Source organism: Adiantum capillus-veneris, chromosome 15 (genome assembly GCF_014529385.1).
Source record: "Adiantum capillus-veneris isolate H3 chromosome 15, ASM1452938v2, whole genome shotgun sequence".
Taxonomy (NCBI): domain Eukaryota; kingdom Viridiplantae; phylum Streptophyta; class Polypodiopsida; order Polypodiales; family Pteridaceae; genus Adiantum; species Adiantum capillus-veneris.
In genome coordinates this window covers 25,199,706-25,211,711 of record NC_140945.1, presented here as the reverse complement: position 1 = coordinate 25,211,711, position 12,006 = coordinate 25,199,706, and positions in this window count along the sequence as shown.

Genomic DNA, 12,006 nt, shown 5'->3' with positions numbered 1-12,006 from the left:
GAGAATGAGCCGGAGTCTTATTCTCAAGCACTAAGTATTTGATCATGTTCTTCAACACAACCCATTGTGTACACATTTCTCTTGAATTTTTGTCACAAACCACGTGTAGACATAATGAGTTAAGAAAATGGAGGAGACTCTCACCCACTTTGTCAAACTAATCCTATTGGACTCTATGAGCCAGCTCACATGGGCACCTGGTTTGCAACATGTTGACAACTTTTTATGCTCAAAAGAAGTATTTTCAACAAATTATTAGCAATATGTTGTCAGCTGGAAGTTGTAGCTTGGCTCTATTTCAAGGGGGTGGAGCATAATGGAGCCACACATGAGTAAAAATTCAAAAAGTGTGTCTCATTCAATTTGGTAAAATCCAAAGCTTTTTTGCTCTCTCTCTCTCTCTCTCTCTCTCTCTCTCTCTCACTCACACACACACACACACACACACACACAGTTTTTCCATTCAAATCTCTTTTAAAAAAACTTTCCTCTCCTCTCCCTTACGTGTTTCACTCTCCACATTAAAGCTCCATGGAAACTTGACTTGGCAAGTTGTGGGTTGGCAACTAGTTGCCGAGCTAGTTGCCACATTGTCAAGACTAGCGAACTATGATACCCCTAAACGGAAGATAAATTTGAAAACAATACTCAAACTTGCTTAAAATCTTCAAAACTATGTACGCGCTTTAAAAATATTTAAAGACGCGCCAATTCTAGGTTAAAACTCTGAAAGTAAGGGTCAAAATGAGGCTAACACAAAAAAAGGATGGTAGATATCATCAAGAAAATGGGGAAAAGTGGTGAGTCTATCATTAGGAGAAATATGAACCTTGCATGGGCCTTGTAAGGAATCCTAATTTTTAGGGATTAAGGCTAATGTTGTGTGGGGTTTAGGGGGCAAGGGCATTGAAGAAGGTAGTTTTGAGTAGGCTTTTCTAGCCTTTTTTGTAGACAAATGTAGGATGTGGACCTAAAGGGTTGCTTTCTCTCTCTAGCTTTTTTTAAAGTGAAGGAAGCATAGGGGTGTGTCCCACATCAGCAATTCCGTGGGTCAAAAAGAGTCAAAATTTGACTTTTTTAAAAAAAAAATCATTTTTATTTGTTTTTTACTTAAAACTCCCTCCCAACATATATACATATCCAAAAATCATTTTTTGACCCATTTTTTAACCCACAAGCTTAGAAAGTCCATTTTTTCAAAAATCTTTTTCCCCAAAAAGTAATAAACATTTTGTTCTCTCCTCCTCCTCCCTCCTCCCTCCTCTCTCCCTCTCCCTCTCTGCCCCTACCTTCCTCCTCCTCCCCAATCTCTCCCTCCCCTCCCTCCCTCCTTCTCTCCTCTCATCCTGCTCGGCCTCTCTACCCTTCCCCCTCTATCTTTTCATCATTTGCTTCCTCACGCAACAGCTTCCATGGTGCTTACGGACATCACAAATGGTTTGCTTCCACCACCACGTACTCCGCACACCAAAAGCATACATATTCGCTTACCCACGGCATTTGCACCGAAGACCACTAGTGAAGGTGATCAAAGGTCATTACAGGAACGTCGCACCGCTTGTGAGACCAATGTTGACATTTGGGTGGATGGCCATTTATACCCTTACGATCCTATAAGCCGCTTCCATCCACCGTTTAATAGCCTTCCCACATTTCTTCAATTTCTTAGGAGGGGAGAAGCAGGCTTGTTAGGCTATTGCAAGCGGCTGTGTATGGGTGCAGGTGCTTCTTTGCATATGTGGATGCACGAATGTCAAGCTCTTCACCTCAAGACGACGGCATTACAAGAGAGTGTTGTCTCTTCGGAGAGGGTAGTTAAAGGTCTTGAACAACAAATGCAAGAAAAGGAGTCCCACATCCAGAAGCTTACCAACACCATCACATACTTGAAAGAAACACCCCTTGGTGCAAGGGAACGCAAATGCCCGTATTCATCCATTGAAACTCTTGCACATTCCGGAGGAGCACGCAAACGACGAGTTACAGCCACAACGTGATTTGGTCTTTACTTGCATGCTGCATTCTTACTTCACACTATTTTCTAACATTTATGTTTATTTGTTGCTAGAAACTTCATCCAGGAGGCATGCGGTGGAACAAGCCAAGATAATCGAGTCAACCTTCTCACTAGTTGTCTCAATACCGAGGACGTTATTTCTATCTTACAATCACCTGGAGGTAAGCACATTAAGGATGCAGTCACCAAGGACCTTATGCGTAAATTAAGAAATGTGGTTAATGATGATGACGTTCAACAAGCTTGTGATGAGGCTCGAATCAGCACCAAAGCCTATCAGGCTATTTTTCAACTCCTAAAGGATGCCCTCAAAGAACATGGCATTGTGGAAAACCTATTTCCCGTTCCTCACAAGATCAAGCTCGCAAAGAAGGCCACAAACGAAGATGTGTTCTCCCGCATTGGGACATACCTACACATTGAGGACACAATGCCAACTTCCCTTTATGCTTCGTGCACAACAAAGACAAGGGGAAAAGGTAAGAAACAATCCATAAAACCTTCGAATAAGCTAGGGCTTTCCTTACACAATGTGGAACAATATTTTCGTGGATCTTAGAAGGCTTCAAGAAGCCATGCTTAGATTTTACGAGTTACCTGAAGAAGGTGACACACTTTACTTTTTTCTTTGGTATTATTCTTTTCATAGAAGCTGAAGTTTAAGGTCTTAGCACTATTTATTTTGTAGTGCTTGGCACAAAAGTCGCTTTTGCGCTGAAACTCGATGAGTGTCAAATAGTGAAAGGCCGAAGGTTAGAGAGGCTAAGTGTCACTCTAATGAACGAGGCCCTTCTGCAAACCAAGCGAAGGGATTCAGTTGAGCCATATCCCACCCTATCTTTTAGCGTGCAATCAGAGAAAGACATTTGGTGGTTGGGTGTTATTGAGGTGCCCAAAGAGACCAATGGAGTACTTTCGTGGATTTTTGAGAGAACTCCATGGATCACAGAAGTAATACACTCCCAAATTGGAGGTCAGAAGTTGGAGATTGAGGGCTTTGGTAGTTATGATGTGGAGTGGCACTTAGGTGGGGATTTGAAGACCATAAAGTGTTTGCTTGGCTGCAAACAAGGGGCTTCTTCTCTCATGCCTTGTCCATTTTGCACTCGAGGGTACAAACCTAATGGACAAAAATCACATAAGAGCACTGCAAAGGCCAGTTACATGCTTCCATGGCAAGGGCATGGAGAACAAGGGTTAGATTGTCATGATGTCGGAGATGAAGGTAGAGAATGGGAAGCGTCTATTCTGAGATGTCCCATGCTCAATGCCCCAGACCGTGATCAAAAGGACCACACTTGGAATCCAATCTTTCGATTTCCTCTATCGAATGTACATTTTTGTACATTACACGCATTCATGCGTATTTTTGATAGGCTATTGAAGCTCCACATTGAGTATGCTTTCACAATGAAACCGTTGGAAAAGTCCCAGGAAGCGATCGAAAGAGTGGAGGTACTCTTGAATTCCATTGGCTGTCACGGTGGAAATGTGTCTATAGTTGCTGCAAAGAACACAGGGGAGGCTCATGAAATTGCTGATCAACAAGTGTCAATGAGTGGACAAAAAGCTAGACACTTTTTGAAGAAAGTTTCCCAAGGAAAGCCAAGTCGATATGATGCTCAAAGCAGCTCCAACCAGCAGGCAGGTAACCTTTGGGAGCTTTGGAAGGAGTTATGCAAAGCTACTACTGACAATGATTCAAATGGCGAGCTTGCAAACAAGCGCAAGCAAGTTTGGGCCCATTTTGATAAAATGGTCAAGCTTATGAGCCTTAACAGCACAACAGAAGAACAACGGCAATCATTTCAAGAAGCTTTGGCGGATTTTACCAAGGTCTTCACCCTTTCTTGGGGTGAAAATAACATCACACATTACATGGTAAGTCATTCATGGTGTATTCATTACAAGGGATTGTTTTTATTTACTAATGTGGATCGTTTGCTCATGTGAACATCATATCTTGTTTGCGCATGGTGCATTTTTTATGCACAAGTATGGATCGCTTGAAATTTTTAGCACTCAAGGCATGGAGAAGTCCCATTATCGAGCAAGGGGAGTGTACTTCAAAAATACTCGACATGGTGGTGGAATGGTGCAATCCAATTATTTGGAGGAGATGTTCAACTGGTTTTTTCGCACAACATTTGCTCGTAAGCTCACAATGGAGCGTGCGCGACAATCCAAGATTGCTATTGAAGTGCGCAAATGGAGTCGTCAAGAGCATAGCAACAAGTGGCAAATGTCGCAAGGTCCCACCAAGCATGCTGCATGGCGGCGATGCAGAGTGCGACAAGGATCAAAGTGGATACTGCGCGAGTCACTAAATGTGAACGCAGGGTCCAACTCTTAGCGACATGTTTATTTAAAAAATAATACTTCTTTTAAAAAAATTAGTGTGAACATGGCCCTTTTTAAATGGGCCCTTATAAATATTGCATGCTCTCATAAATCACTCATTTCTTAAGAACAGGTGAGCTCTTACCAACGAAATGGCGTGCACCAAATAAACCGCGAAAGAGCATCCGCCTGCCAACAAAAACACCCTCCAAGGATGTGAGAAGCCGTCATGGCTTAAAGGCACAAGAAAACGGCCACGAACACCTGGCCGTTCCAGGAACTCTTCTGGTAGTGGGCATGGTGGTAGGGCACGAGAGTCATCAAGGACTGTTGAATCTCCACCTCCTCAAGATATAACACCTAGAAAGAGAATGAAGCAACGTGCCCAGCGCTGGAGAGAAGCAGAGGGCCAGCAAACATCAGAGTCTGATAAGGAGCAGCCGTCGCGCCCCCAATCACAAGCAGGACCATCCAGGACTCGGGTGGTCAATACAGACACCGAATCAGAGAGTGAGCCACCATGGCTGCGAGAAAAAATACCGCGCACACACCGGGTGGCCGTTGGGGGGAAGACATTGCCTCAAGGCAAGGGACCTCTCCCCACACGACAAGATTGGCAACCAAGGGAAGAGGAAGAATCAGAACAGGCTGCAGAACCAGCCCCTAAGCATGTAAACAGACGCAAGTCTAAGTTTTTCAAGAAGCCTACACGCCGCCCGCCAGCAAATGTGCAAGTGCCCCCAAGACAACCGCAGCGGCGCTAAAAAATAGCAAGGGCATTTGCAAAAATCCGCCACTACCAGAAGACGACGGAGCTCTTGATTCGACGCGCCCCCTTTGCTCACACTGTGAAGGAAGTGCTTCAAAGCTATGGAAATCAGTATAGAATGCAAGCAATAGCGCTAGAGGCTATTCAAGAAGCTGCAGAGGCCCACATCATTTCAGTGTTGGAAGATACCAACCTATGTGCCATTCATGCAAAGCGAGTGACAATACAACCAAAAGATATGCAGCTTGCACGACGATTGCGACGAGACTTCGAGCATTAGCCGAAGTTACCCCTCTTTTTGTATTGCACACCCTTATCTTTGTAATGATTTGACTTTCCAATGACAATATGATCAACATTTGTGTCTACTCTGTCTATTATCTTTGTAATTTCAAGTTCTGTATGTAATTGCAGTCAATTTCAGTAAATTTGTGCATTTTAAGTACCCTTAGGGGTAGATAAGCCTACAAGGGGCAGAAAAAGGCCTGGCCACAAGGGCGCGCAAATGGCCCATCCAAAACTGATGGATGGGCCATTTGCGCGCTCTTGTGGCCAAGCCTTTTTTTGCCCCTTGTAGGCTTATCTACCCCCAAGGGTACTTAAAATAACCAAATTTACTAAAACCTATTGTTTTTGCACCAATATTTTATATGGATCCTTATGGACACCTTTTTTTGGTCATTTCAAGCTTTGAATTCCTTATAGGATATCAAAACAAATAACATATTGTGAAACCAAGTGTCCAATGTATTTTTGGTGCAAGGGTGTAGTAGGTAGAGCTAAAGCAAGTGATAGTTTGCTGGAAACTTCATTTCATAATTGATTTGAGCTTTTCTAGTGTCCTTGAGTGTGAACATATACTGGAATTGCCATAAAAAGGTTGCATTTAAATGAATGATGCAAAACCAATCCATTGCAATAAATTTGTGCTTTTTAAGTACCCTAGGGGGTAGATTGGCCTATAAGGGGCAAAAAAATGCCTGGCCACAAGTGCACGCAAATGGCCCATCCAAAACTGATGGATGGGCCATTTGCGCGCCCTTGTGGCCAGGCATTTTTTTCCCCTTATAGGCTAATCTAACCCCCTAGGGTACTTAAAAATCACAATTATACTCAAATTGACTGCAATTACATACCTTGAAATAACAAAGTCAAAAAAAAATTCATATCACCAATTGAAACAATTTTCAAGATTGACAAATCAAATTGAAAAGAATTTGCAATATAGAGAGACAATTTCAAATATTTTTTATTCCTTCTAGCACGGTGATTTTACATCATGTATCTGAGGAGTTCAGAATTTTTTTGACCATTTCCTGGCACCTATTTTGCGCATAAGGCAACTCCCCAGTCAAGAGGGACTGCGCTATGGCATTTGGGTCAGTTGAGCCAATGGAAGCATGTATCCCTATCTGGGCAAGCACTTTACCACGAAAGCCAGTGCCAAACGCTGTGCATACAAGGGATCTACGTACTAGGAACACTTGATGCGCAATTTGAGCAATGGTACTCAAACACAAAAACTTGCTCAAAGCTTTTAACGACCAAGTCATAAAATGGGCTTGGGGAGTAAATTCATTATGGATAATGGCCACATCGCCAGGGGGGAGTTGTCCAAGGTAATGCACAAGGGAAGCTTGAGGTCCAAAGCCCGTCCGCTTGCCACCCGTCCTTGCAGCAAAATCATCAACCTCCACAACATCCTGTCATAAACCGATGAAGGTTGAGAAAAAAGACAACGAAGGATAAAATAGTAACATGAAAATTAGGATATAGTTTACCTCCTGCTCCTTGTCGTCCTCCTCCCTGTTGCCCTTTGCATCCAAGTCAATGCTCCCATGCACCACAGATACAAGCTTTGGATCATCAGATGGGAGGTTGCATAATGGCATAGGCATCCTAGCAGCCTCAACCTTGGCTTGCGTGGCTTGGAAATCTTCATCAGCCACGTGCAACTGCTCTGCTGCCAGGACCTCCGCACATACAACTGCAATAGTGTCAGCAACAGAGTTCCCATCTGGCAAGAGCTTGCTTTCTAGGGCATCTGGCGTATTGTCTAAGGGACATTTGCTGCTGTTGCATAGCACGCTCAAGCATTCATCCATGCGCAGGCCAAATGATTTTTCCAAATCATGTAGGAACACAAACTCCTCCCCATCTACTAACACTGAAGAGAAGCGGCTAATTTCTACCTCTGGGATAGCCACATCCGTCAGTGGTAGTGGCACTGGAGTGTCACTAGGGCCAGCCGCAACTATTGATTTCTCAAACACTTCCTCAAGACCCCTAGGGTACTCGAGCTGGTGTGCTTTTCCTTCCGCTGCAGGGTTCATGGGGATAACCTGCTGCTCCTTGGTGTCCTTGATAAGGGACCCAACTTGAAGGTGTGGTAAGCGGAGCTCCTCCAAATCAGGTTCCTCGCTCACCAAGAAGATAAATGTTGCGAGCCGAGAAAGGTACTCCACCCCCAACTTGCGCTTCTTGAGCGCTGACATCCCAGGGGCTTGCTCGTCCAAGTAATGGCCTACATTGGTTGCAATTTCTTGGAATCGTTGCAACCGCTTGGAGAATGGGCGATCACCTTTGTGTATATAGCGCAAAAGATCGCAAGGCACCCAGATCCCTGCATGTGGGGGGATAGATACAGAATATTTTATGATGTGCTCCTCCATGAACGCAGAAATCTCCTCAAATGCATCCATGTGAAGGGCAACTGTGGCGTCAAGGTCAGAGAGACGAGTAAAAAAGGTGTGGAGGTCCAACTTCCCTTTGTATTTGGTGTCCTCAAGGAAGAGGATGAAGCGTGACAAAGGGGTGGATGTGGGTATAGATGCAGAGGCTGTGGCAGCATCCATGTTTAGCCTGGGGTGTGGATAGAGAGTGGAGGAGCTCAAGAGTTGCAAAAGTGAAAATAGTGAATGAGTTAGGTGGCCCCCCTTTTATAATGTACCCTTTTTTTAAGACATTTAAAAAAAAAAGGCACTTTCACCAAAAAATGATTTCTCATCCCAATGCAAAAAATTATATTCAAAGGCATGATTTGCCGAAGCAAATCATGTTGATTACAGCGGGGATCAATATGAAAATTGCAAGAGTTACAAAGTTATAAGATCGATAGCATAGTTCCATCTATCCCCCAGTCCTCCTCGACCTTCAATTTGTCTTCCATTCTCTTCCCAATCTGCGGACATTCATTACAATAAGCATCTAATGATCGACAAACCATGATGTATTGAAAATGTGGTGGAAGGATTCTCACCTTGTGACCTTGTAAACGAAATTGTGCTTGTTGAAGGGCCTCAAAACCCATAATAACCAAATGTTCTCGAACATTACTGAGAGTCCAATGCTTGTTCACTTGGACTGCCTCCAAAGCATCGTTGGGCATCTTCACTGCAATGTCAAAGCTTGCAATAGCGCCGTCTACACTCTGTAAGGGAGTCCACACTCCAAGCTTGCACATCCAACGATCATAGTGAAATCGTATGTACAAGGAGGTGCGGGATTTCAAATAGCGCATTCCAATACCTGAAGCTCCAACCTTACAACGGTACCGGTCCGCGTTGTGCATGCCCTCCACAAAACCCCAGTCCTCTTCTAAAAGCCTTCCTAATTCCTCGTAATGCGCATCTTTACATACAAGAATTGTGGTAGTCTCCACAAATCCAAACTCTTTAAAAATGTGCACAAAACAATGAATAGGCAAACACCAGCTCAAGCCCACAGACCTAGAAGCTTTAGAGTATTTCAAAGAGTTTTGGACATCCATTATAATCTTTTGCTTGAAAGATGCTACCGACCACAAATCTGGGACCGGCCACTCCATACTTAATAAGGAAGTTACTTTGATGGGTTCAAGCGTTCCAAATGCTTGTGTAGAAGTAGGGACAATATAGGAGTGAGAATAGAAGAAAATCCTTCTTTGAACCAGTTTGGTTGGGCAAAGATGCGGGAACATTATTGCTCCAATATCCGCATGTATAGCATTGAATGTGCCGGAGAGACTATGTAGTGGCTGCTCCTCCACCAAGGTGGATGGAAATATGACTATAAATGCATGGCAAATGTTAAGTATGAATCCATAATAACATTACACTGTGATTTCACACCTAGCTTTGTATTCTCAAAACATGTACTTACAATGTGTTGGAAATCGAGGTGGTTGTTGCAAGTGCATGGTTGACATTGAGAAAACATGTTGCACAATGGCTACGGTCCCCTTGTCTTTGCGGTTCTTGAAGCCAAGGAGCTTTTCTTTCCAATGAAGATCCAAGTTTGCACGAATCCGCACACGATGAGGGCCAACAGCAGATGGTTGCATGTATACCCAAGCACCTTTGGTGAACTCTTGTGGCACCCACTCATCATCTACACCTCTAGTGTTGTGGCATGCAAGTGCTGTGACCTCATCCTTTGGTCGCCTTTGCGAACTAGAGTTGGCCATGGTTGAGCAAAGCAAACTAGGAGGAGGAGAAGAACCTTGCTTGTTGCTACAATGTAGCTAGGTGGGATAAAGTGATATGAGAAAATGGTCAACCCTTGTGGCAATGGGAGGAGAAGGTGGACAACCCTTGCTTGGTGTGGCACTGCGAGGAGAAGGTGGATAAGTCTTGCTTGGTGTGGCAATGGAAGGTGGTAGGGGAGGAGAGAGGAGCTTCCTTGCTGTAGCAATGGAGATGGTGTAAAGAGAGAGAGTGTTGGAGTAGAGGATGAGTGTGATGGTTGCAACCAAGGAGGGGTTGGAAAAGGGGTTCTAGAGAGAGAAAATCCCTTTTTGCCTAATAACTAATTTTGGGGCAGCTCTGGATAGCAAAAAAATATTTTTAAAAAGTTTTTAAAATTTTTTGAATTTTAGGGTTTTTGGATGCACGTTTTGACTTTTTGAGATCAAAAAATGCTTTTTTGACCATAAAATAGTTTTGGGGGGTTTTCAGAAGATGAAATTTGAGTTTTGAAATTTTTGAAAAATTTCAAATTTTTGGGATTTTTTCAAAACCGGATAAAAAAGGAGGGAAGTTGGAGGTTCCATATGGCCCACCCACCCCCCCCCCCCCCCCCCACTCCACCCCACCTTCTCACTAGGTAACAGCCCATTTAAAAAGTGTAAGACTACTTTGTCCCCCTACATTTTTGAGGGCATAGAGTGTGTCCACCACCCTCTTCTCATTGGCTGGCCTCTAATTAACCTTAATCCCAAAGGGCCCCTAGAGGGTTCATATTTTTCCTAATGTGGAGCTAAAATTGAATGTGGTGCTGACCTTGAAGGACTATCACCATCCTCCTACCTTATGACATTAGCCTTCCTTGCTGAAGCTCTTTGATACCAAGTGTAATGCACGAGTCTTGGGCATTGTGTCAAGCCATCCCACACCGCAAGATAAAACATAAAAGCCACAAAATGTATGCACATGCTTGAAAGAAATGAGAGACAAGAAGCTGGATGATGATGGACGCAAGAGTAAGGGACAACACACGAGTTCAAAGCAAGCACTTGAAAACCACTAAATGTCAAGGCAACAATGAGTGGACAATGGGAATTGGGATTTGGAAATGTTACTTCTCATACTTCAAAACACTCTAATCTACTTGAAGTATTCTCACACTCCACAAAAAGCTAGAGAAGGGAAATTAGAGGTGTAGAGGAAGAAGTACAATAGAGAAGTTTCTCTTCAAAACACTTTAATTTAGAAGGACCATTCTTGCACTGCATAGAAAGCTAGAGAGAGAGAGAGAGAGAGAGAGAGAGAGAGAGAGAGAGAGAGAGAGAGAGAGAGAGAGAGAGAGAGAGAGAGAGAGAGAGTTGGCTACTTTGGTTTACATGATTGATAGAGAAAAAATTTAAGACCTTTTGGAGGCTAATTATACTTGAGATGAAGCTAATGAAGCACAAGTATGATCAACCTCCCATGTAGTTTGGCATCAAATACATATAGAGATGCTGTAAACATGGGATACATCTAATAGCACAACGCTTTTGTAATTAGCATGGCTATTTCTTAGTTGGGGCCATCAATCCAACCACTTTCAATAGAGTTGGAGAGCACATTCATGTAATCCATGAGTAGATTGCAAACAACACAATGATGTCAAACTAGATTTACTCACTCTTCACTTGAAGTGGTAGTGTATTGTCTCATATAGGATCCATCACCATGTGGCATGCCTTTCATATATAATAGACCTCCAACGGTACCACCTTTATTATCAATACCATCACCTATGGTGTCTCCCTCTATAAAAAAACTTCCATTGGCCTCACCTTTACACTATGTCTTGCCAAGCATCTCACCACGCCTTTGCCACAATCACATCACGAGCGTCGCCAAGCTCAATCAATGACACTTGTCTTCAAAATCATATTGATACCGTTGATCCTTGCATGACCTCAATGGCACTCCCCTCATAGCGGTGGTTCATATTAGCATGCTTGCTTCAGAGGAGGTGAGCACTAAGCATCCCACGTTGTTGAAAGAGTTTGAGGGCCATGATGCACCCAAGACCACAAGGCTAGATGCTATTAGATTCTAGAACTAAGCGTGGAGTTCTCTTTAGGTTTCATTTGAAGAGACTCATCCACTCAACCTACCAAAATTGTGTTCTACTTGAAGTGACACTTGGAGATTGTGGCAACCCACTCTCTTACAAAAAATAGAGTATGGAGAGCCCCCAAAACGAGAGAGAGAGAGAGAGAGAGAGAGAGAGAGAGAGAGAGAGAGAGAGAGAGAGAGGAGATAAAAAGATATAAGCAGTCATAGACTCCTCAAATGTGTATAATCATGTATCTAGTCCACTGATAAAAAATTAACAAAGATGGTCACCACAAGGCTTATATAGAATATTGAATTTGACAACATGGGTGGCTTGGATTAGTTCACTAGCA